We start from the raw sequence: 27,557 nt of genomic DNA, 5'->3' as shown, positions 1-27,557 counted from the left end.
CGTGGGGGTCCCCCCAAATATCCATACCAGACCCTTCAGGTCTGATATGGATATTAAGGGGAACCCCGCATCAAATTAAAAAAAAAAATTGACGTGGGGGTCCCCCTAAATATCCATACCAGACCCTTTATCCGAGCACGCAACCTGGCAGGCCGCAGGAAAAGAGGGGGGGACGAGAGAGCGGCCCCCCCTCCCTCCTGAACCGTACCAGGCCACATACCCTCAACATTGGGAGGATGCTTTGGGGGTCTGTGACCCCTCAAAGCACCTTGTCCCCATGTTGATAAGGACAAGGGCCTCATCCTCACAACCCTGGCCGTTGGTTGTGAGGGTCTGCGGGCGGGGGGCTTATCAGAATCTGGAAGCCCCCTTTAACAAGGGGACCCCCAGATCCCGGCCCCCCCCCTGTTTGAAATGGTAAGGGGGTACAAAAGTACCCCTACCATTTCACAAAGAAAGTGTCAAAATGGTTAAATAAGACAAACACACTTTTGAAAAATTCCTTTATTAAAAATAAAAAAAAAAAAAAAAAATTCCAGCGGTGCTAATCCACTCTTGCTATCCAGCGACGGGTCTCCGGGGTCCAGCGATGGATGATCATATCCAGCGACGGGGGATCTCTCAGTCCAGCGCTGTCCATACCTCCTTCTTCTGTCTCCACTGCGGAGACAATGCAGAGAGCCGAGCGCTGACATTTCTTATATTGGGAGGGCGGGGCCACCCGTCACCTGACCCCGCCCCTCTGATGCAGGAGAGGGAAGCCAGGGGTTCCCCAGTGACGTGTGGGTGACCCCGCCCCCTCTGATGTAACGCAGGTTTCCGTTACATCAGAGGGGGCGGGGTCACCCACACGTCACTGGGGAACCCCTGGCTTCCCTCTCCTGCGTCAGAGGGGCGGGGTCAGGTGACGGGTGGCCCCGCCCTCCCAATATAAGAAATGTCAGCACTCGGCTCTCTGCAGTGTCTCCGCAGTGGAGACAGAAGAAGGAGGTATGGACAGCGCTGGACTGAGAGATCCCCCGTCGCTGGATATGATCATCCATCGCTGGACCCCGGAGACCCGTCGCTGGATAGCAAGAGTGGATTAGCACCGCTGGAATTTTTTTTTTTTTTTTTTTTTTTTAATAAAGGAATTTTTCAAAAGTGTGTTTGTCTTATTTAACCATTTTGACACTTTCTTTGTGAAATGGTAGGGGTACTTTTGTACCCCCTTACCATTTCAAACAGGGGGGGGGCCGGGATCTGGGGGTCCCCTTGTTAAAGGGGGCTTCCAGATTCTGATAAGCCCCCCGCCCGCAGACCCTCACAACCAATGGCCAGGGTTGTGAGGATGAGGCCCTTGTCCTTATCAACATGGGGACAAGGTGCTTTGAGGGGTCACAGACCCCCAAAGCATCCTCCCAATGTTGAGGGTATGTGGCCTGGTACGGTTCAGGAGGGAGGGGGGGGCGCTCTCTCGTCCCCCCCTCTTTTCCTGCGGCCTGCCAGGTTGCGTGCTCGGATAAAGGGTCTGGTATGGATATTTAGGGGGACCCCCACGTCAATTTTTTTTTAAAATTTGATGCGGGGTTCCCCTTAATATCCATATCAGACCTGAAGGGTCTGGTATGGATATTTGGGGGGACCCCCACGTCAATTTTTTTTTAAAATTTGACACGGGGTTCCCCTTAATATCCATGTCAGACCTGAAGGGCCTTTTGATTGAATTTAGGGGAACCCCCACGCTTTTTTTTTTTTTTTTAATCAATGAATGAATGAATTGTCGGCTAATACAGAGAACACTCATTGAGTGTTCTCTGTATTACGGAGACCCGTCAATTTAGCCGCAAGTGATTTTAAAAGACTTTTTTTCCTGCACAAATGACACTTTGTGCAGCGACAGTTCTAAGCACCAGAAACATGCGCCCCTTCACAGGCATACTATAGATACCCCCCAGCTACGAAATTTAAAGGAATATTACACTTTTATTGTTTCACTTTAATCATTATTAAAATCACTGCTCCTGAAAAAACGGCCGTTTTTAAAACTTTTTTTTGCATTGATCCATGTCCCCTGGGGCAGGACCCAGGTCCCCAAACACTTTTTAGGACAGTAACTTTCATATTACCCTTTAAAATGAGCACTTTAGATTGTGAACGTTCGAGTCCCATAGACTTTAATAGGGTTCTAAAGTTCACACGAAGTTTAGGTCTGTTCGCAGGTTCTGGTGCGAACCGAACAGGGGGGTGTTCGGCTCATCCCTACCCAAGAGGGTTAAGGCAGTGCTTGAAAATAATGGTGGATACACAAAATATTGACACTTTGGGCCCAATATGGACTTTTTCACTTGGGGTGTACTCACTTTTGTTCCCAGCAGTTTAGACATTAATGGCTGTGTTGCGTTATTTTGGAGGGGACAGCAAATTTACACTGTTATACAAGCTGTACGCTCACTACTTTACATTGTAGCAAACTGTCATTTCTTCAGTGTTGACACATGGAAAGATATAATAAAAAAATTACAAAAATGTGAGGGGTGTACTCACTTTTGTGAGATACTTTATAAGTTCCATGTGAGAGTGCATGCATATATGCCCTTAGATGACGTCACCTCTGACAAAACGTGTAGAGAGGAGCTAAGACACAGCCTAGAGGCGATTCAGTTCGCATTGTGCGCTATACAAGTATTTCATTCATTCATTCATAAGACACAGGCATGTGCACTGGCCAGTCGCCATCTTGAAATTTGGAATCAATACACACAGCATTGTTATTTCTTAGTATGAGTGTGAATGTAATACCTTATTTAATAAAGGGGTTTTAAATGTTAAAAAAAAAAAAAAGACAGAGCTACGATGCACACATGCATTAGAACAGGGAATCAATACATGCAGTGCTGTTATTTCTTAACATGAATTTAAGTGCAATACCTGTTTAAATAAAGTAATTTTAAATGTACATACACTATTGGGATTGCATCCCTTTTTTGTGCCTCTCCCTGTATGTGTCTGAGGGACAGATATCTTTAGGAGATCAGTGAATACACCCAGCCTGTTTGTGGGTTTGCCTGAGGATTAGGGAGTTGGGTCTCTCCAACCAACAGCTTACCTCTCCTTTGGCAGGTGTTGATTGTTTTACCTTGGAGGAATAATGAATGATGTGCTCATAATACCAACTCTGTGGTCATACTCTTCTGGTAAGAGGCGTGCTTTTCACAGTGGTGTGGTGTGAAGACCTTCATACAGTTGTTGTGACATGCTCACATTTTGTTGGAGCACTTTGTTCATGAATTTTTAATTTGTTTTAATATTTTAGGGCTGTTTGTGGCACTTGAGCACTTTGATTTTTTTTGTGCAAAGATAAATTTTGCACAATTGGGAAGAGACTGGTCACATTTTTTGCATATAAGCAACTTATGTAATTTATGAAATCACAACATGTATGAAATGTAATTTAATGATAAAATTTTAATAATTACGGTATATGGTTATTTATTTGCTGGCAACACCACGCATTACTTATTCCATATGTGTTATATGATAATGTGTTATACGCTGTATCAGGGGATGGTGGTGGTAGCTGGTTAGGATGTTTTTTCTTTTACTAGATCTCAAGCGCAGAAATTCTTTACATTTCCGTTTTGGTCTACAAATGAATAGCAAGCTCACAGTTGCAGCTGCAGCCATGAGTATAGATTAACACCTTGTATACTACACCATTTATAAACATACATTGGTAGACACAGAATTGAACTTGTCTGCCCAACTCCCCTGAGAATATAAGTTTATGTTAGTGGGCAGGAAGGAGGAAGGAATAAATAGAATGTTGCTCATGATGATTGCTCATAAACAGTAGCAACAGGGACATATTTTCTCACCACGTCAAACATAATTTTGCTGTCTGATTACACTTAAAATGGTCAATTTAGGTCACTGCCACCTCATGTCTATGACTACCATTGCTTTTTTTAGTCAGAAGGTTTTACAATATTTCTTACAATCTTTTTTTTTGTAGAAAGCTCTGTATTAACCATAAACTCAACTAAGCAAATTTCATCTCATTTTCTAAATGTTCGCATCATGAAAAAGCCTAACCTAGGTGTACTTATTTTGTTTATTCAGTAAAAATGTCAACTTATGATTGATCCAAATGATGCTGTCATTTGTTATCACCTACTACGATGGGACATTTTCTTTAGGCTAAAAATAGGTTCACATTGAATAAATTGTTTGTATTGCTTTGCACTTCAAAGAAGCCTGAATTTTTCTATTTGTATTCTGGTCATCTAGGTGACTTTGATATGGAGCATGCGAATCGTGACCAGGAATAATTAACAATTCACTGTGGCACATGTTATAGGAGGAAAAAAGATACACTTTTGTGCACAACAGATTTACCATGGCAACAACATGAATTACGTACAACAAAAATATGCATGACAGAACTGGTTACTGTATGCTGAACTGTGCATTCCAATTTCCATTATAAGAAGCAGATACTGACAAGGATGACCAGAATAATATTAGATAGAATCTCAATATGGTCAGGATTATAGTTATAGATTATATTTTCCTAGACATATGTAAATGATGAGGGCTTTTACAAGACTCCACCCTCATTTTTGGCAGCCATAAATTTTAATTATTATCTTGACATGTAAGGATTGTCAAGATAAAGATACGGGAGAGAAAATAGCAAAACAGAAAACAGAGAGAGAAGAAGAGAAGGAAAAAAACGGGAGGGCAAAGTGGTAGCCAGAGATGTCCCAATGGATTATGGCCAGGAGGGCAGTCTCAAGATTCTTCTTCAGGTGTGTTTCTATTATGATGACCGTGTAGTTCTAAAAAAATGTTTCCCTGTTATAGAATGGTGGCTGGAAGGTCCTTCAGGCATAAAATGTCATTCACTTTAATAAACCAGAGAGAAAAAAATTAGGGGGGGGGGGGGGGGGGGGTAGCATTTGTTTCAATTTGTCTAGATTTCCTGGTCTAACTGCAATAAAGTGGTCCTTCTGAGTGCAGCCCCCCCCCCCCCCCCCCAAGCCTGATCTTCATTCAGCGATATGCACAAGAGCAGTGTTTCTCTCTCACTTCATAGGCTCAGAGACAACAATCACAGCCAGTGAAGAGGGAGTGGAGGGGTGGGGCATATGGAGTTCAAGAATCCCTTTAAATGAGTTTAGCTGATGTTTGTATGTAGAGGCAATACCAAAATAAACAAATTAAGACCAATTCTGAGTTTTGGTTATTTTTAAAATGACAGCTTCCCACAGAGGCAGCTCGGGGGTGAGCCCATACAAATGCCCCCATAACATGTGGCTTGCTATGGTGGGCATTTGGTAGGGAGAGCAGCCGGGAGAGCTGGCGGGGGGACCCAAGAAAAGACTGACCTAGGCTGTTCTGTGCAAAACCATTGCACAGAGGAGGTAAGTAGAACATGTTTGTTTTTTACAATCACTTTAATAAGGTTTATGGTAAAGTAGATTTTGTATTTTTGATCGGGTGATCAGTACAATATATAAGGTATGTGGCTGAGTTGTCTCCTGGGTTCACCTCTTGGGTTATGTATCAGAAGGGTCTGAGCTTTTGGCAAGACCAGAAAACATGCAATAAATATTGTTGTGGGGTTTTGGTCATTAAAGGATCCTAGGGAGAGCTATCATTTTTACAACTGCATAACCATGATGGAGCAAGGACATTCCTGTCATGTGCCTGGGTTTGAACCTGGGTTCTTCTGACTCTGTGCTGTGGTCCTGTTCACTCTGCCACTGCGTTATCTGACTCTCTGCAGCTTACACTCTGCTTAGTATATCTGCTCCTCTCCCCTCTCTAGTCCCACCTTCCTTCCAGCTGCAGTCAATCCATAATTAACCCAGCTTAAATTACAGGACTTCCTGTGTAATGGTCTTTCAACAGCAATTTTGTAAAGAAATACAATCTGAGGCAAACAGTATTATAATCAGAAGCGTTCACATGTTTATATCCACATCAACCGAGTCATAGAAGTCAGGTTAAGGTGGGATGTGGAGAAGGGGGTCAAGGGTAACAACACTGGGCGAAAAAACTACAGAAGGTCTCGGGAACCTGGTTACCATTGTGAGTATTATGTGTATCTTTCAACCATCCACCCCTTACGGGAACTTGCTGTGGATGGGAAAGACACACTGTAGGATACCTATCGGAGGTATGACAGGATTATTGAACATCACTGCATGGAGTCATAAACCGCTTAGTTTGTGTTACAAAGGATTAGGGATAAAGAGGTTGGAAAAAGCAAAAAGTTTTTAACTTAGGGGTTATGAGGGAGAAATAGGAGGGGAGGTCAGGTTAGGGAGGTAAAAGATAAAAGATAAAAGGGGGTGCTTAAAGTGCCAGGGGTAAATGAGTCACGGAGGTGTAGGATGTCTCCGGTCAGAATGAGAAGGAGATGCAGTAGAAGTTGATCGAAAGTGTATCCAGCAAGACCAAATTTGGGTAAATTTATCATGTTTGTCATGTGATTGAAAAATTAGTCTTTCCATTTCTTCAGTCCTATTAATCTGTCGGTACCAGTTTTCCAACGTGGGGGTTGATTTTGACTTCCACCATCTGGGAATGCACTGTGTAGCTGCATTAATCAAATGTAGAGTAAGTGAGCGTTTATAGCTGCGGAAAGGAATAGGAGTGTGATGTAAGAGGTATTGGGCTGGGGAGAATGCTAGGCGATAGGTCGTTATTTGAGTGATTTGATCGTGAACTTTTTTCCAAAATGTTTGTATTGCTGGGCAGTCCCACCAGATGTGGAGAAAGGAGCCTACCGCTGAGTTACATCGCCAACACACTGGGGATATATCTGGGAATATCTTATGTACCTTATCTGGGGTGTGATACCATCTCAAGCATAGTTTGTATCTGTTTTCCTGTGTGGAAACACTAAGGGAACCCTTATGTGTGTGGTAGTAAATAGATTCCCAGTCTTTATTGGACCAAGTAGCAGAAAGTTCAGTCTCCCACAATTGTCGAGAGGGGGCGTGCGACACATTGTCTGTAGTGAGTAGAGCCACAATCTGAGAGATAATATGTGTTTGGGGTTCCTGACTATTGCATAAATTCTCAAAAGGGGTCAATTCTTTGCACCAACTCGAAAGAGGCCTAGCGGAATAGAAAAAGTGTCGGATTTGTAAATATTTAAAAAAAGGTAAATGTAGGTCTGGAAATGCAGCTGTCATCTCCGGGTAAGGGAGCAATCTCTTACATCTAAAAAATTGGAATGCTCTATAAGAAGGTTGGGGCCGTGGGGTCGAGGGGGCTGTAGACATAACACCTGGAGGGAAGGCCGGGTTGTTAGATAAAGGCGTCATTGGACCATTAGGAAGGTGTAGGCCAAGGGTATTGGAGGTTCGGTGAACTGCCCTAAGCGAGGGTCCTATCAAAGGGTGTATCGTGCATGACTCGGGAATACAAGATTTGGGAATCCATGGTAGATTAGTCAGTGGGAGCGGACTCAGTGTTTGTTCTAATCTGACCCATGCTTTGGAATCAAGATGCAAATGCCAATCTAGTATTCTCTGTAGGAGGTTAGCGTGGTAATAAGTGTGAATGTCCGGCAAACCTAGGCCTCCTTTTGTTTTAGGAAGAATTAGTTTTGCCCAACTTAGACGAGGAGATCTATGAGACCATATAAAGGCTCTGCACATCTGTTTGTAAGCGTTAAAGAATCTTTTGGGGAGATCAATGGGTATAGCCTGTAAAAGATACACCAACCTCGGGAGCACATTCATTTTTAAAATAGCAATCCTCCCAAACCACGAAAAGGACGTCCTGTGCCATTTCAGGAGGTCTTCTTGGATGCTTAGAAGGGCTGGACCGAAATTACAGTCATATAATTGGGAGAGCGTATTTGGGAGTTTAATTCCCAAGTACGTCAATGTGTTACGTTCCCATTGGAAAGGGTAGTTACCTTTACATTGTGATACAAGGCGTTCCAACAGGGTGACCGGTAATGCTTTAGATTTGTCAAAGTTGATTTTCAAATTGGATATGATATGATAAGAGTCTAAATCTCATAGGAGGTTGGGGATCGATATGATCGGGTTGGAGAGAAAGAGCAGAATATCATCCGCGTAGGCGGCTAATTTGTATGTATGATTGTTAATCGATATCCCCATTATGTTTTGGTTTTCTCTGAGCATGTTAAGGAGTGGCTCCAGGGTAAGCACAAAGATGAGTGGAGAAAGAGGGAAACCTTGACGTGTGCCATTGGTGATAGAGAAGGCGTTCGACAGGTGGCCATTAACTTTAACCCTCGCAGATGGAGCTGAGTATAAGAGCTGTATCATTTGTAGTAATCTAGGAGGGATTCCAATATACTGCAAAGTGGAGATCATATAATCCCAGGCCACTCTGTCGAACGCCTTCTCAGCATCTAGGGATAGAAAAAAGCCTTCCGAGTGGGACGTGGTGAGCCAGTGGTGAATATTTAATGCCTTAATGGTATTGTCCCTGGCCTCTCTACCAGGGACAAAGCCTACTTGGTCATTGGATATCAGATCGGGGAGTAGAGGTGATAGGCGATTTGCTAAAATGTTGGCGTATATTTTCAAATCCACGTTAAGTAAAGAAATGGAGCGATAATTAGTGACTAAGGAAGGGTCTTTACCTGGTTTGGGAATTACGGTAATATGTGCTTCTAGGAGGTCCGAATTATTCCTCGTGGATTGTGGAAGGGCATTAAGGGTCTCAGCTAAGTGTGGGGACAACAGATCAAGGAAGGATTTATAGTATGCCGCCGTTAATCAGTCTGGGCCCGGGCTCTTCCCGGACTTCAAGTGTTTAACGGTTTCCCTAATTTCTAGCAGCGAGATGGGGGCCTCTAGGGAAGAGACGTCAACGGTATTCAAGGGGGACGGGGCATATTTCGATAGAAAGTCATGAATCATGTCAGCCCGAGGCGCGGGATCAGCATTATGGGGAGTTCGAGGCAGATTATATAAAGATTGAAAATAGTTAACAAAGTGCTTTGCTATGGCATCAGGTGCGACAACAGGAGTCCCTGTGGGGGTCACAATCTTATGTATAGTATGTAGCATTCTCCTATTCTTTAGAGCTTTCGCTAAAAATTTGCCAGCCTTGTTTCCGAATTCATAAAACATTTTGTGTGTGAGAGCAAATTTACGTTTAACTGACAATTGCAATTCCTCCAAAAGCTCTTCCCTGGCTATGGTAAGTTCGGTAAGACTGGAGGACGCAAGGGTGCGTTTATGTGTCCGCTCCAACGTGCGAATGCGACTGTGTAACTCCGTGATTCGAGCTTCTCTAAGTTTTTTCCGCTTAGCAGCTAAAGAAATAAGCAGTCCCCTCACTACACATTTGTGCGCAGCCCATACGGTTTCCATAGAGGAATCAGCACCGGAGTTGTCTGAAAAGTAATTTTGTAAGCATTCCAGGATGGCTTGTTTGTGGTCAAGGTCTAGGAGTAATGAGTCATTGAGTCTCCATAACAATGGACGTTGGGGTGTAGTCGTCAGGTTAAGGGTGATAGTAATCGGGTTGTGGTCTGAGAGAAATGCCGGTTCTATGGTGGCTCGCATCAAGCAGCCTACATCAGTTTGTGTAAGAAAAAAAAGGTCTATGCGTGAATATTTATTATGAGGTGGGGAGAAAAACGTGAAGTCTTTAGTGCTTGGGTGTAACATACGCCATGTGTCATGTAGCGTAAGAGACTGGAGTTCCATTTTGATGGCCCGCAATGCTCTGTAAGTGATACAAGAGGAACCATTAGACGTGTCAATGTCTGGGGAAAGCGGGATATTAAAGTCTCCCCCCAGGACGAGCATCCCGTGTTGGAAAGTGGTGAGTTGAGAGAGTGCGTCTCGGAAGAATGGAAGATGTCTAGAATTCGGAGCATAAATGTTAGCTATAGTAACAGGTCTATTATGCAGATATCCTTTGAGGAAGAGATATCGGCCCATCGGGTCCGACAGGACATCCGTGGCAGTAAGAGGGCAATGTTTAGAAACTAAGATAGAGACTCCTTTAGATTTTGATTCTGTCGTTGTAGCATGATATACTATCGGATAATTTGTGTCATGTAGTTTGGGTATAGAATCAGTCCTAAAATGCGTCTCTTGGACCAGAGCTATTTGTGCGTGTGTTTTATGTAAAGCAAGAAGAAATTTTGATCTAATTTCGGGAGTGTTTAAACCTCTAATATTGATCGAGTAGAATTTTGTACCGGCTGTGACATCAGGTGGAGAAGCACGGACGTCTTGAGAAGAACGTGCTTCCGACATGTTCAGAGAGGTGCAAGTAAATCAAAGCAAAGCAATGGGAATTAGGGGGGAAGCTAGGAGGATGGGAACAGTCCGAACAGTAATTAGAACGGATCAGCGTGTAAAAGGGCCAGTTGTAATGCTGAGAGAAGAGGAAGGACGTGTGTGGGGAGGGAATGAGTGGGGGGGGGGGGGGCAGAGAGAATCAGACCACTTAGTCGGTGGTACGAGAAAAACAAAGAAGGGTAGGATGAGGCAGGGAGTCCCCGACACTAAACGAAGGGGATCCCGGACGACACCCTACAGTGGGGTTGGCCAAGTCTCAACTCAACAACGGATCACAGAAAATTTGTCGATTGGACGTCCTCACGACATCCCAGGACTATAAGATGTGCGTGATGGGAGCAGGTCTACATTATGATTGGTGTGTATTTAAATGAACTAACGAAGGGAGGATAGTTAACAGAGGGTTCTGTCGTTCGAATAAACGAAGTAGCTGCGTGTCGTTGTATAACACAGTGTACAGCAGGGGAACATTTCATTACATACATATATAAAGTTGTGGATAAACCAATTCAGGGTGCACAGGCACGACCGAACAGTCAACATTTATAAGAAACCTCAGACGTTCGGTGAACACGTCCGAATCCGCAGGCGACATAGAAGCAAATAATCACCTTCCAGATTCGATCGTAGAAAATGGTAAAGTAGAGAGAATAAGCTCGTGAAACATAATAACAATATCGCAATATAACAACAACAAATCAGGATAATAATACTTATCAACTGGAGAATCTGTGAAAAGAAAAGAAAGGGAAGACCAGTCTGATGCGACGAGTATATAGTGGGGACACTTGCGGGTAGAAATCACCTTCGGTCCGGCCTTGTCACTGAGGGAGGCTTAAACAAGTGGGTTCGGGAACTGACGAAAGATTCCAGGATATAGAGCTGTTATCAGTTCTGCGAAGAAGACAGGACGATCAGTCTGCTTAGGGTACACGTGTCAGATAGTATAGGGAGAGGTGTACAGAACTATATCATGTAAACATCCAGAGTGGGATGGCAGGGAACAGACTCGTCTGTAACCGGTAACGAACGGCGTCCCGAAGTAAGGCTGGATCCAAAAGTTCCGCTGGTAGTGTACGAGTTGTCGCACAATGCCATATCCTGAAAGCAATACAAATCAGAGGGTACTGCGAAGAGGTAGCACAGATCGTTTTGTCAAGACCAGAGCAGTAACTAAAAAGTCACATGGGGACCAATTCAGTATCTGATCCGGGGTAGGTGTACTGCAGGACTAAAAGTTTCCATGTACCGCCAACGTGCTGAAGTGAAGAGTATAACAGGGAAAGAATCGAGTAACAAAAACCAATGCAACATGAACGGATGGTAACTAGTAACTTACTGCGGACTGTTACGAGTGGAGAAGACAGTTCGTTCTGGCGGGAAAGTAACAGAGAACACAACTAGGTGTAAAAGTCCGACCAGAAAGAAAAGGTGAAGAGTAAAGGATGGCAACTCACTCAGTATTCTCTTCTCGCCCGGCGGGCGTGTGGAGAGGATGAGGGACTGTGATCCCCGCGGGTAATATCAGGCGGACGCCGACCCCTCGGTCCCGAGGGGGATCTTCGTCTTCGGAAGGAGGTATCGTGAGTATCCATCGGATCCGCTTGTTGTCTGGGCACTCTAGGTATCATCGGACGGAAGGAGGCGTACCAGTTAGGGAGCTCAACCATGGGGATGTTCAGAATCGAGCAAAAGTTTGGTAAGTCTTCCGGTACTTTAAGGTGTGCAGTACGGCCAGAGTCAGAGGCTGCGAGGCAGAAAGGAAACTTCCATTTGTATGGTATGCCGTGAGTCTTCAGAACGTCCAGCAGGGGGCGCAAATCTCTGCGGTGTTGCAAAGTTATACCAGAGAGATCCTGAAAAATCTGGATAGGGGTAGAGCCAAAAGTTATGGTTTGCCTTGTTCGGGCAGCTTTTAAAATGTCCTCTTTGAGGTGGTAGTTGACCAGGCAACAAACTATATCCCTTGGAGGATCATTGTCTCTTCCCTTCGGTCTTAAAGTGCGGTGAATACGTTCAAATTCAATGTTAGATTGAGGTTGTCTTCCCATAATATCATTAAAGATGGAGGTGACTGCTGAGGTGATTTGGTCAGCTTCAACCGATTCAGGGAGGCCTCTAACCCTCAGGTTGTGACGCCTTCCCCTGTTGTCCAAATCTTCCAAATGTCGCTGAATATCTCTCATTTGAAGAGTATGGGAGTCCAGCTTCCTTGTGGTCTTGCGGAGCGATATTTCATGTTGATCTGTAATTTGCTCCACTGTATGCATACGATCCGAAAGGCCTCTAATGTCAACCCTGAGTTCAGCTATGGCCGCAGACAACGTGTCTTTGATATCAGAGGCGACGGAACGGAGGTCGTTCATGCTGATCGATTGCGGTGAAGAAGCCGCCTGCGGGGGATGATCAGTCGATCTCTGAGCTGCTGCGTTCCCAACTATGAGGTTATCAGACAAGACGATCGCCACCTGTGAGGGAGAGTGAGAGTCCGCGGCCTGAGGTGCGCTGTGGCGGGAAGGCGCCATGTTTCCTCGTTGTGACCTGAACATCTCCGGGATGATTTGAGGCGGTTGTCCGGCAGAATTTTCTCTCGGGGAGCGAGATCTGGATGCGGAGGACGAACGGGAGGCTGTACCCATCGTTAGATGTAAAACATTGACGGGAAGACCTGCGGTAGGCAAAAGCTTTTGTCCCGGGATGTCGGAGCTAAGAGCTCAAGCGACCGCCATCAAGCTCAGCCAGGCCACGCCCCTTACTTTTTAATATCTTTATAAATGATATATTGTCTGGGATTAAAAGTAAGTTATGGTCTTTGCAGATTACACTAAACTATGCAGTGGAATAATGTCCTTACAGGATGTCTCCAATTTACAAGCCAACCTTAATGCACTGTCTAATTGGGCAACTAAGTGAAAAATTAGGTTTAATGTTGATAAATGTAAAGTTATGCACTTGGGGCTAAGAATATGCATGCATCATTAAAAGAAAACTAGAATCGCACTAAACCTATGAATATAAAGTGAGTATAAACCACTAAAATAACCCACCGATTGAGGAGTAATCCGAAATTCGGCGTGAAGAGACAAATCTATATGTGTTATATACTAGAGCTATTAATCTCATATGCATAAACACACATAGAAAAAAGGGCTTCTAAACCACCAAATAATAAATATCAGAATTCGGCTGTACCAAATATCAAAAGGTGTGTGACATATATATAAATGAAAATGCAATGTCCAGCCATATATGTATAACTAAAATATATGTGACATCTACCCGTGCAGATTAAGTGAAATAAAGTCCATCCACAAGTAAGATGAATCTTCAATGTTGGCATAGAGAAGATTGTGCTAAATCCACCACCGCTGTGTAGAGAATTACTTCTTACCAGAAGCCCATGATCCCCCCGTTACAGAGGGTATAGGGAAGCCTGTAGCAATGGTATACTCTCCAGGGCGTATCAAGTAGGAGCCATATACTTCAAATCGCCTGTGGTAATGGTGCAATCTCCAATGTACACCAAGCAGGACCGCTACTCTTCAAACAGCCTCATTGAATTCCAGCCCATAAGTAGATGTGCGTGGCATGTAAAAATATAAATGCTCCAATAGTATAAAACCTTAAGATTTATTAAAATTGTGAAGCAAATTATCACACTTACAAATATAGTATCAGAAAAAGCACACTCAGACAAGCCCGTCCTTCTGGGAACACAAACAATAACATGAGGTGACGCCAGCGTGTCGCTCCATCCTATGCGTTTCGTAAGAGAGTTATGTCATCCAGGGGCATGGACAGCGTGCAGCGTCACCTCCCTTTATGCTATGGCAACCCGACCAAGCCTCGTTCTGGGCCGTAGTCCGCTGACAGACTTGCAAGGTAATAATATGGAGGCTCACAAGGCCCACCCTAACACATATTAATGGGACATGATCGGGATAACCTCCTAAGTAGAAATATCATAAAAAAATAAAATTGATTTAAAAAAGAACAAATGACTAAAAGTACTAAAACAGCCAAGTATACAACATGTGGCCAAACCCATACGGCAAGGGCACAAGAAGGAAAATATGGATCTTGGGATGGCCCATCTCCGCCCGTTATAGGCGGAAGTAGGTCAGATGTCAACACTAGTGTCACCTCCAGCCACCAAGCCGGATGACTCCTAGTGGTAAAATCGTATATGACATTTAGACATCAAGGGACTGGATCGTAGCTGACACCCAAATAACAAAATATGGGAAGCTTGTAATCTCAGCCTTAATAGACACTTATAATATTAAATAACCGCTGACATGCATACATGCAATGTGCGTCTAATGTCTGTAATAAGGTGTCACAAAAGTATACCCTAGAATTTCCAATGTCAGAAAAACAGTAACATTTATAATACTAAAAATAACTTATCTTTCCAAGATTGCATGGACAATAAAGTGGGGCAGATGATGAAAAATCTGCCTCAAATCAGTCAGAAAAATGTTAGCAATGTGTTCAGTTGTTGAGTTGGGAATGGTCTATGTCAGACCTCAAAAAATCCACTCGTCTGCTTGCATTTTGCGAGTAGATTTTGAGGGCTGGCGAGCAGGCTGGGTGGAATGGGAGTCCTTCTCCTAGTGATTGTGGATGGGAAGAGAGAGAGAGAGATGATCAGAGCGCAGCGCAGGGAACATAATCATAACAACTTTCATTTCACATTGCCTTTTTCCCTCCCACTAGCTGTCAGATATAGCCCCTCCTTCTGGGCCCTGCTCATAGGAGCTTACAATTTAAAATTTGACAAAACCTTAGATTGGACACAGCTTGACTTTCAGTGTATAACAGGCAACACATCACAGCCATCACTGCAGCATGGCCAACATTGAGTTCCTCCTGGTGGGCATGTCACAGATTAGGCGGTTCTTGGGCAGGTTCAATTCCTTTTGGAGCTCAGCCACCCGAGCACTGGCATTATATGACTGGCGGAAATGTGCACAGACTTTCCTGGCCAGCCTCAGGACATCCTGTAAGCTTGGGTACCTGCCCAAGAACTGCTGCAATACCAAGTTAAGGACGTGAGCCACACAGGGGACATGGGTCAGTTGTCCCTGTCGGAGGGCTGAGAGGAGGTTGGTGCCATTGTCGCAAACCACCATTCCTGGCTTAAGCTGGCACGGCGTCAACCATCTCTAAGCCTGCCCCTGCAGAGCTGACAGAATATCTGCCCCAGTGTGGCTCCTGTCCCCCAAACAAACTAGCCAAGCACAGCATGGCATCTTTTTGCCTGCGTACTTGCATAGCCCCTTGAATGCCTATGGAGCACCGCTGGTTCAGAGGACAAAGCACTGGAAGAGGCCATGGAGGAAGAAGAGGAAGAGGGGGTGGAGGAGAGAGGTGTGTCACAACCAGTAGTAGCATTTTGGAGGCGTGGTGGTGGAATAACCTCCAACACTATTGCACCTTGTCCTGCATCCTTCCCAGCTGCCAGAAGAGTGACCCAATGGGCCGTGAAAGATAGGTAACCTCCCTGTCCATGCCTGCTGGACCATGAGTCAGTGGTAATATGCACTTTACCACTGACCGCCCTGTCCAGCGAGACAAGGACATTGCCTTCCACATGCCAGTAGAGAGCCGGAATCGCCTTCTGTGAGAAAAAGTAGTGTTTGGTTACCTGACACTGAGGAACTGTCAGGTCACCTTGAGGCCAGGTGACAGATGCACACCATAGGGATTAGGAGTGCACCACAAGGTTGTGGACCCTACGGCTGACTGCTGCTGACAGAAGTCAAGGTGATAGGAAGGCAGGGCCGCCAGAACACCAAGACGGATCCCACCGGGGATAGAGCATAAGATTCCCTGGGGCGTGGAGTCTAAGAACCAGCAGGTGTTCACTAGAGCCTCGAGTGGTGAGGATGGACTTGGCTGCAACTGGCTTCAGGTCGCGACCCCCAGGGTCCCCCAGCTCGCACCCACAGTAGGCAACAGGAGGATAGGGATGGTGAGGGACAAAGCCAAGGTCGGGCCACAAGCAGACAGGAATAGCCGGGGACACGCCAAAAGGTCAGGATCACAGCCAAACAGGGATGGTCAAGGACATGCCAAAGTCGGTAACGGAATAACAGCAGAGCACACAGCAGGTAACAGGAAGCTAACACACAAAGGTTGATCAGCAGGGCTGGCCTGCAGTGCACAGATTAATATAGAGCTCTCTGATAGGAACTAGGGTGGAGCCATGCCAGAGGATGGATTATAAAAGCAGTCAGGTGAGGGTCGGCTGGTCTCTAGAAATGAACACATGGAGACAGGTAAGCAGACAAACTCTATTGCATAACCATGACAGTACCCCCCCTCTTACGAGGCCTCTCCCTTCCCCGCCTGGGACCAGGTTTAGAGGGGAATTTCAAATGAAACTTCCTCAACAGACGAGGTGCAAAGACCTCGGAAGCCGAAATCCACGACCTTTCCTCAGGACCAAAACCTTTCCAGTGCATGAGGTACTGGAGAATGCCTCTACAGAGTCGGGAATCCAAAATTTGGCTAACCTCATACTCCTGATCATCCTCAGAGACTGGTGCTATGGTAGAGAGAGGACGAGAGAACTTATTGAGGACTAAAGGCTTCAGAAGGGCAACATGGAAGGAGTTAGAGATTTTGAGGCTTTTGGGAATCTGGAGCTTGAAACAAACTGGATTCAGTTTAGAAATTATGGTGTACGGACCAATGAATCTTGGGGCAAATTTGAGAGAAGGAACCCAGAGTTTGATGTTCCTGGTGGAGAGCCAGACTTTGTCTCCTGGCTGAAGAGAAGGTGGCTTACGCCTGCGACGGTCAGCAAAACTCTTGAATTTTTTGGCAGCTTTCTGGAGGGAATCATGAACGTCAGCCCACATGGAATTGAATGATTCCTGAACAGTAGCCAAAGCTGGAATGTCAGAAGAACAAGTCATAGGAAGAGGAAGCTGAGGATGTCTTCCATAAACAGTGACAAAGGGTGTTTTCTGAGAACTGACGTTGACATGATTATTGTGGGAGAACTCAGCCCACGGTAATAGTGATGCCCAATCATCATGAAGGGCAGAGACCAAGGTACGGAGAAAGACCTCCAACTCCTGATTAACTTTCTCAGTGTGGCCATTGGATTGGGGATGATAAGAAGAGGTAAAATCCAAGGTAATGTCGAGGGATTTGCAAAAGGCTCTCCAAAAACGAGAAGTAAACTGCCCACCCCTGTCCGAAACGACATGAGAAGGAACACCATGAAAGCAGAAAATCTCTCGTACAAAAATGGGAACCAAGGCAGGGGCAGAGGCGTAAAAAAGGACACTAGCTGCAGAAGAAACCCGAGCTGGCTCCTCGAAGATATTAAGAAAGAGCTTCAAGAAGTTGGACAGGCTGGAAACCACCGGATCATTTTTCTCCCACAGGGGAGCAGCCCAGGCTAAAGCTTCACCAGAGAGGAGGGAAATGATATAGGCCACCTTTGCCCGATCAGACAGAAAGTTTTGAGGCTGGAGCTCAAAATGAATGGTGCATTGGCTGAGGAAGCCCCTACAGGCCTTGGAGTCCCCAGAGAAAAGGGACGGAGCTGCCAGTAATATTGAATGTGTGGATGCGACTGGTGCGATAGGTGCAGTCGCAGACTGTACTTGAGGCTGCAGGTTCGGGGTTCCCAAGGAAGCCTGTAGCTGCTCAAAGCGGGAAGCCAGATCTTGAAGAAATCGCATCACCTGAGTCTGATTAGATTCCTGGGTCTCGAGTCTCCGCACTATGCCCTGCAACGGATCGACTGGAGGGAGCGGCATGTCAGCCAGGTCCATGGCTGATCAAACTGTCAGGTCACCTTGAGGCCAGGTGACAGATGCACACCGTAGGGATTAGGAGTGCACCGCAAGGTTGTGGACCCTACGGCTGACTGCTGCTGACAGAGGTCAAGGTGATAGGAAGGCAGGGCAGCCAGAACACTAAGATGGATCCCTCCGGGGATAGAGCGCAAGATTCCCTGGGGCGCGGAGTCTAAGAGCCAGCAGATGTTCACCAGAGCCTCGAGTGGTGAGGATGGACTTGGCTGCAACTGGCTCCAGGTCGCGACCCCCAGGGTCCCCCAGCTCGCACCCACAGTAGGCAACAGGAGAATAGGGATGGAGAGGGACAAAGCCAAGGTCTGGGCCACAAGCAGACAGGAATAGTCGGGGACACGCCAAAAGGTCAGGATCACAGGCAAACAGGGATGGTCAAGGACACGAAAAAGTCGGTAACGGAATAACAGCAAAGCACACGGCAGGTAACAGGAAGCTAACACACAAAGGTTGATCAGCAGGGCTGGCCTGCAGTGCACAGGTTAATATAGAGCTCTCTGATAGGAACTAGGGTGGAGCCATGCCAGAGGATGGATTATAAAAGCAGTCAGGTGAGGGTCGGCTGGTCTCTAGAAATGAACACATGGAGACAGGTAAGCAGACGAACTCTATTGCATAACCATGACAGGAACCGTACATTGCACAAACTCATGGAAGGGGGTCGAGTCTACCAACTGAAAAGGCAGCAGTTGAAGTGCTAGTAATTTAGCCAAGCTAGCATTCAACCCCTGGGCATGTGGATGGCTGGGAGTGAACTTCTTTTGATGGTCCAGCAGCTGGGGCAGGAAAATTTGCCTGCTACAATCGGACGTGGGCATACACTTGAGACATATGTTGCAAATAGCAGTGGTGCGATCTGATGCACTCATCTCAAAAAAGACCCACACCAAAGAACTTTTGGAATAACGCGCAGAGGCAGCGCCCTGCACAGGCGGAGCTCTGCGGTGTGATTCAGTCAGTGTGCTGCCCCTAAGCTGGCCCACAGAGGGCATCCTGCCTCATTGGAGATGTGCCTCCTCTGCCTCCTCCTCTCTCCTATAAGTGCCCTTATAATCCCCTCCCTCTTCATCACTGGAGCAAACCTGGCAGTATACTGCAGCTGGTGGAACATGACTGCCAGACTCTCTAGACACAGAGCCTGCTTGCCCTCTTTTATTGGCTCATGACTGTCTGCCTCTGCCTGTCGGCCTTCCAGACATAGTAATGGCCTGCAGGGAGATGGGAAAACCAGCAATTGGGTAGCTTTAGGTGCACACTGAGCAGATGACACAGTACACCATCCGTAATTACTGCAGCTGCCTGCCTGTGTTACAGAAACCGAACAACACCAGCAATAAGGTCTAGCTTCAGGTGTATACTGTGCAGGAGGCACACAACAGCCACTATAAATGCTGCAGATGCCTGTATTACAGAACACCAGCAATAAGGGGTATCTTCAGGTGTATACTGTGCTGGAGGCACACAACACCCACTTTAACTCCTGCAGATGCCTGTATTACAGAACACCAGTAATACAGGGTAGCTTCAGGTGTATATTGTGCTGGAGGCACACAACACCCAATTTAACTCCTGCGGATGCCTGTATTAGAGAACACCAGCAATACAGGGTAGCTACAGGTGTATACTGTGCTGGAGGCACACAACACCCACTTTAACTTCTGTGAATGCCTGTATTAGAGAACACCATCAATAAAGGGTAGCTCCAGGTGTATACTGTGCTGGAGGCACACAACACCCACTTTAACCTCTGCGGATGCCTTTATTAGAGAACACCAGCAATAAAGGGTAGCTCCAGGTGTATACTGTGCTGGAGGCACACAACACCCACTTTAACTACTGTGAATGCCTGTATTAGAGAAAACCAGCAATAAAGGGTAGCTACAGGTGTATACTGTGCTGGGGGCACACAGCACCCCCTTTAACTCCTGCGGATGCCTGTATTAGAGAACACCAGCAATAAAGGGTAGCTACAGGTGTATACTGTGCTGGGGCACACAACACCCACTTTAACTGCTGCAGATTCACAAGAAAAGAACACACTGTCTCTGCCTATGCTGCTCTCTCCATGCATGCCGGAACACACTACACAAGGCCGCCGCACTGGCCGCCTTATATAGTGTGGGGCATGTACTAAACCCCCTGAGCTATAATTGGCCACAGGCATCCTGGCCGATGTTCAAGTCGAACATGCGTTTGACTCGAACACTGAGCTCGTCCCTACGCAAGAGTTATTCTTCTTGATTTATTCTGTGATATTTCGTATTTTTTTGTGGGTGAGAGTAGAATATTACCCTCACATTTTTGGTAATTACATTTTGATTTCTGATGTTGGTACACATATCACATTTTTTGGGCTTAAATTATGAATATTTGGAAATAATAAAAAGCACAAAAAATTTAGATTAATTTTAAATTTGCATCAGCAATGGTAATGTTAGTGCTTTATAAAGACACCTGTGTTAATTTGGGTAAAGATTGTTGTGATATGGAGAGTAAGAGCCGGTTTACACTGAGGCAGCATGACTTGCAGCGCGACTGCCCCAGACGACCTGCACATGACTGCAGCGGCGACTTGCAAAACAACTTCTATAATTCAATGCAAGTCACATCAAGTCACCCCCAAAGTAGTACAGGAACCTTTTTCTAAATCGTAGCGACTTGAGTCACTCTTATTAGAACGGTTCCATTGTACAGAATGGAGCACGACTTGTCAGGCGGCAGAGTCGCCTGACAAGTCGTCCCAGTGTGAACCAGTGTCCTGTCATATACAGTCCCCCATCGGATAGTGTCCGCTGTGTACTGCGCATGCGCAGTACACAGCACACACAGATTCCGAAAAATACCCGAAGATGAACGGCGCCTGCGCCGTGAGTCCAGGTTCTAGCCCCACCATCCAAGTGGACATAGAGTTGGAATAAAAAGAGCCGAGCCCGAAGCGCGGCGAGCGAAGCGTGGCAAGTGAAGCGAGCCTGCGAGGGGCCCTCTAATTTTGCCAGCCCTATGTCCGCTTGGATGGTGGGGCTACCACCTCCACTCACGGCACAGGCACCGTTCATCTTCGTAGATTTTCCAAAGCTTCTTCTGCTCCGTACTGCGCAAGCACTGCGCATGCGCAGTACGGGGCAGACAGTATATGAAGGCAGGACACTATATGTCAGAACACCAGCTCTAACAAGTGGAAGTGACAGAGAAAAATATATTTTACCAAAACATCAAAACATTCCACATTCCAGCAGTCTTAAAAACAAAATATTTTATATAGTAGCAACAATGTTGCAAAGGAAAATTTATTTCAGAGAAAAATACATTTCATCTAAACATTAAAAGTTTTTTTTGTGAAAGTTACAATTGTTCCATTAGAATCAATGGTTAAAACATGCATTGGACTGTCATAGAGCAGATTTTCACTTCCAAAAAATGCTCTCTAATTAGCTCTCATTTTGGTATTTACTAGAGCGCCGGGTAAAATAGACACTAGAGCTAACACGAGAGCTATTTGCAGGTCTGAGCATGCTCAGTTGTTTTGGCACCTAATTGTCCAAAACAGGGAATTTTTCACTTCTCAGCCTTTGTACACACGGTCGGAGATTCCGACGGAATGTGTCCGATCGGACCGATTTGTGGGATATTGCGACTGTGTGTGGTCTACATCAGACTGTTTCCATCGGAGTATCCGACGGACCAAGTTTTCTAACTTTTTCGACAAAATGCTCCGATCAGACATACTCCGATCATGTGTAGAGAATTCCGATCGGACAAAGTGCCACACATGCTCAGATCAAATTCCTACACCAAAGCTATTGGCTACTAGCGTGAACATAGTCCTGTCATAACAAAATAACGTCATCACGTCGGATTTTCCGACAACTTTGTCCGACCGTGTGTATGCAACAGTTTCGGACAAAATCCGACGGATTTGGTTGTCGGAATCTCCGACCGTGTGTACAAGGGCTCAGACTTTTAAATATATCAGTGTAGAAATCACTTTTTCACACAGTGTAAAAGCAGATTATCTTTAAATAATATACCACATATTTCAGTACCATTTAGGTAATTATATCATGTTCTAAACATTATTTCCATGTGCATTTCTCCAGGTTTTAGGTGAGTAAGGGTTTGGGTGCTATTTGGTTTTAGGGAACTATAGTAAGGCTCCATGCACACTGGAGCTCATAAATTACCGTTTTTTGGAGTTTGGGCATTTTTTTTAAAAGCCCATAAACTCCACTCTATGTTATACTATGTGTCCAAGCACACATGGACATTGTTGGACATTTATCAGCAGTGGAGTTTATGGGCTGTTTTCTGAACGCCAGAAAATTGTGCTCAGGAGCAGTACTGGAAACACCAGACACCAGTAAAAGGTGTTAAACAAGGGTTAATGCTATAAAAAGAGTGTTAAGCCTCGTTTGGCATTTTTCTGCCTCTATTCAAAATCATTGGTTCTCTATGGAAGCCCATTGATTTGAATAGAAGTTGGATCATCATGATCCAACATGCGGTGCGACTTGTGTGCTGAGGATGAAGGGGAACCCCTGCCAAAATAAAAAAATTGGCATGGGGTTCCCCCCTCGGACGATACCAGACCCTGGAGCATTGATCTATGTGTGTGCCCAGCTCGGCCGGGATGTCCTCTATGAGGACATACAGTGAGGAGCTGTTTTTTCCACCGTTTCATCTCCTCCCTCCAAGCCCTGGGCCAGTCGTTTTTTTGACTGTCCCCAGGGTGTGTGCGCCGTGTCGGTGGGACTCGACCGTGGCACGCCTCTCCATGGCGCAGCCAGATGATGTGCATCTTATAGTTGTTTTGCGACGATCTAGAGCATCATCTATACTTTATACACTGACCAGCTTATCTGCTGGTTTATATTGGCACTTCTGTGCCTAGGTAGCTCTTCCTGTATAGTTTTTTGTCACATCTAATGGATTCATTTTAACTTTTATCTTTGTGCCTCTGTTTCCAGGTTGTGTTTGGACCCCATCACACACACAAGCGATGTGCCTGGGCTCAGGACACAGTGTTTGATGCTATGTGGGATAATCATCCCCTTTTGGTATATCCCTAAATCATTTTTGGAGATCTCAAGCTGACCATTGGAGTGATGCGTGTGGGGAGCCAAGTGTGAGGTTGCACAAGCCTTGCTTTTAACCATGTAGATGCTCATGTATGTTGTTAATGAATAATGTAAGTGAATCATATCTGTGGAATTGTGCATGGTATAATCTGGTTAGCTGTATTGACTACTAATTATTTTGTATTCTGCAACTCCTTAGATAATAATTTCTCCATTAAGAACCTTGATGCAGGAAAGAATATTTCCGAAACACGTCTGGTTCAGGGAGACATGTTCATTTTTCACTGATGGTTTTTTATTTTGTATCCACTTTCAGATGTATTTATGAACAATTATTATATATATATATATATATATATATATATACACATATATTTTTTTTTTTTCTTGTTGTGTTTTCTTTTGGAATAACATTTCTATATTTATACAAAATATATATTTTTTTCTTATTGTGGTAGTGCCTTAAAAGTCCCACCTCAGGGGAATCCCCTTTCCTTCTTTACAAATTCTTGGGATGTGGCACACCCCTTTTCTCTGTCAGATCTTCTTACTATTTATGGTATATGTGCTGGTATATATGTATATGGTTTTGCTCCCAATGTTTCTATTATATTATATGTTTTATTAGTTTTCACTCATTTTTGGTGCAGCATTACAATATTGGTTGCTTTGTATTTCATTTTAGATTTTTCACACCCTCATAAATTATCTCATGAAATGACACTTAAATGTTTTATGCAGAAAAATAAATATTAACAACAACAACTTTATCCATGCACCAATGCAGCCTGCCTGTGTCCACAAATGCAGCCTGTGCCTGCCGTGCAGCCTGTGTCCACCATGAAGCCTGTGCCCACCATGAAGCCTGTGCCCACCATGGCATGCAGCCTGTGTCCACCCTGCAGCCTGGGCCCACCCTGCAGCCTGGGCCCACCCTGCAGCCTGGGCCCACCCTGGCATGCAGCCTGTGTCCACCATGCAGCCTGTGACCACTGTGCAGCCAACCTGTGCAGAGTAAGAGAGGAACAGGAGAGCCACCCAGATGATCAGAGTGCAGCACAGGGAACACAGCAATAACAGATTTAATTTCAATTGCTCCTGCCGCTCAACGTCATAAACAGCCCCGCCTCCTGGCTGGGGAACTTTGACAGATCACCAGTCCCAGGATTGGACGGGTGATCTGTCTATTAAAGTCCCAGGACCAGGAGGAGAGGCTGTATGACAGCGAGCGGCAGGGAACATGGCAATGTGAGATGAAAGCTGTTATCATTGTATTCCCTGTGTTGCGCTCTGATCATCCAGGTGTCGCTCTCTCGCTTTCCCTCCGCGAAACATTATAAACAAGTATAATTAAGTAGGTTGTGAGGGACCAGATGGTGCAAGGGAACATCAGATCCATATCTAACCTCTTCCCCTAGGACAAATTTTCTGGACAAAAGGTCCAAATTCACCAGGCAAACCGCTATAGTATATGGTTCCCTGCTAAATACTAAATTTTCTAGGCAAAATGCCATATCTAAGTAAATATACCATGGACAATATCATCAAATTTGACCCCCCCCCCCATTATAAATGCATACATTCATGGTTCTTAGCATATGTAGACGAAAGGGGTAGAGGTTTGGAGGTGAATCTCGAGATTGGTGTGTTCACCTTACAAAAGAACTAAAACTAAAGACAGACAATAAATCAAATCATGTAATCTTAGAAATTGAGTTTGGCCTGGCTTATTTTGTTAGAGAAGTATGAGTTCAACTTTAAAACAATTATTTCTGTTGTGGATAATATGTCCCATTCATAGGAACACTGAAATTTTGTTTCTGATACAAAGCACAAAGAAGTGATATAGAAATGAAAAAAAGGCTTTTCAAAAATGTGTGTATTTTTTTTAACACATTGCAAACAACAACACATAAGCAAACAATAAAAAAAAAAAATAGTAAAGGAGGGGAGGGAAACAAGATAATTATGGATTATTTAGGTTAATAAATAGTTAAACATTGTTAAGTATAGGTTAATAAATAGTATTAGGTTAATAAATAGTATAATTTTTTAATAAATTGTATTTTATTAATTGGTAGGTTGTTTTAACAGACATTATGTGCAGATCAAAGGAAATTCCTTTTGAACTGCACATAAAACACCTAATTAAAAATACACTGTAACAATAATATTGTTACAATGTATTTATAAGCAAAGCCTGCAAGCAGTGTTTGTCCATAGAGTTTAGGCCAAGGTGTTTTGCAGGAGAGATGACAGCAGCTCCTGTATTGACAAGCCTAGAGCTTTGTTTTCACCTATGCCGTAGTCCTCCTGGCTGATAGAGGTTGCGAAACCTTGCAGTGCTGTCAGCACTCCTGTAAGAGACCATGACCCAACTGTCATAATGACAGCTAATCTTGGCAATTTCAAGTGTGCCTACTGGAGAGACAATGTATATTTACTGTAAATTAACTGCCAGTATAACGTAGCAGACCATAGTGTTTAAGGAAAGTATTAGCTACATCCAAGAATATAAAGAAGAAAAAGGAAGAGAGTATAAAAAGCTGTAAACTCAAATGCTTCAGTAAAGTGGTCTGCAGATAAGCATTTATACACTATACTCAAAGTACTGCTGAATTGCTGTATTAAGCTCTACAAAAAGTGATATGTTTTATTCAACAGCTGAACACTGTAGAACTACCTCCTGAGTAACATTTCCTGAAAGGAGCAATTTGCAAATTTGTAATATAACAAAAAACATCTTTCACTGCCTCCTTGTTAAATAATTAATTTCCTAGCTGCTCCATCAATGTTGCTTGGACTAAAAATATGATATAAACACATACATTGGTCCATGACAATACAAATAAAGTGAGTCTCATTGGCAGTACAATTAGCTGTAGCAAAAGCCTTTGATCCATCACATTTTTCTGTAGAATCAGAGTTGACATGTATATCCCATTAGGGAAGGGGCGAGTCTGCCTTAGTTCAGTTTGTAAAGAGTTTTAGAAATTTTGCTTGAACTTCAACAAGGTGCTGCCAAACACATTGAAGTCTATGGAGTTGACTCTTGTTGTGCAATGTGGACAATTTGTATGGATAATAAGCAAGCTATTGTCAAACAAAAGGAATGGGAACCTGGGCACTGCCATGGACGACATACCAAAAGCAAAAAAAAAAAAAAAAAACAGTTGGTGGAATTCATAAAGAGTGTCGTAGACATTTTAAAATTCTATGGCTCTTCCACAAATGACAAATGTGTGAGAGGTCAATAGAATTATGTACCTATTGGGAACAGGTACATTTATCTCTTGCATGGAGGGGTGGCACTAGAGCTGCAATGTCCACACTGCAAACACTCCATCCCCAGTGCATATTCAGCCCCTTGCTAGCTAAGACACTTTCAGCATCCCTTAAGCCGCGTACACACGGGCGGATTGTATGGCCTACTTAGTCCGTCATACAATCCGACGGACAGTCCGTCATACTTTCGAATGAACGGACTTGACCACACACGGATAGCCAAACAGTCCGTCGAAAGCTTGCGCGATGACGTGTACAGCACGTACGACGGGACTAGAAATAGGAAGTCCAATACACAGCAATGCAATCTTCCGCCGTGTAAATCCTTTCTGAGCATGCGCCATTCTTAGTCCGTCGAACTAGCCTACTCACGAGCGGATTATCCGCTGAAACCAAAGTACGACGGACAGTATTACGGAAATTCCGAAATACTTAGTACGCCAGACTGCACGCTGAAAAAGTCAGCTGAAGCCCACACACGAGCGGACTGTCCGCTGAAATGTGTTTCGGCGGACTAAGTAGGCCATACAGTCCGCCCGTGTGTACGCGGCCTTAGATTACTTTAAACTGACATCCCAGAAATATTCTGCTCTGTAGATGAATGGGGCCAGGGATTCCATTACTGTGATGCAGGAAGCCATTGACTTGATAGCACCCAGAGAGCCCTGTTTGGGAAGCTGTCATATGCAAAATGCCCCTGTACATCAACTCAGAATTGGTCTTAAAGCGATTGTTTACCCGCTGATGTTTTTTTTTACTTACCTGCAAAAGAAAAGGAATAATGAGCTAGTATGCACCGCATACTAGCTCATTATGAAATACTTACCTTAGAACGAGGCCCCGACATCTGGCGTGATCCATGCTGAGGGAGCTGACATGTTCCCTCTGCGTTTCTTCTGGGTACCGTGGCCCCGCCGCTGTGAGTGGCGGGAGCTGCGATATCGTCACTCCAGCGGAGATTTCTTCCCGGCAGGGTCTGGCGTCTGCCGGACTTTCATCCAAGAATCCCCTGTGTGCATGTGCCGCTGCAGTCAGGGGAATATCTCCTAAACCGTACAGGTTTTACC

Source organism: Lithobates pipiens, unplaced genomic scaffold (genome assembly GCF_037356315.1).
Source record: "Lithobates pipiens isolate NorthernLeopardFrog02 unplaced genomic scaffold, aLitPip1_a1.2 Scaffold_1, whole genome shotgun sequence".
Classification (NCBI taxonomy): Eukaryota; Metazoa; Chordata; class Amphibia; order Anura; family Ranidae; genus Lithobates; species Lithobates pipiens.
The sequence above is the reverse complement of the archived record's forward strand: the minus strand, read 5'-3'. Positions refer to the sequence as shown.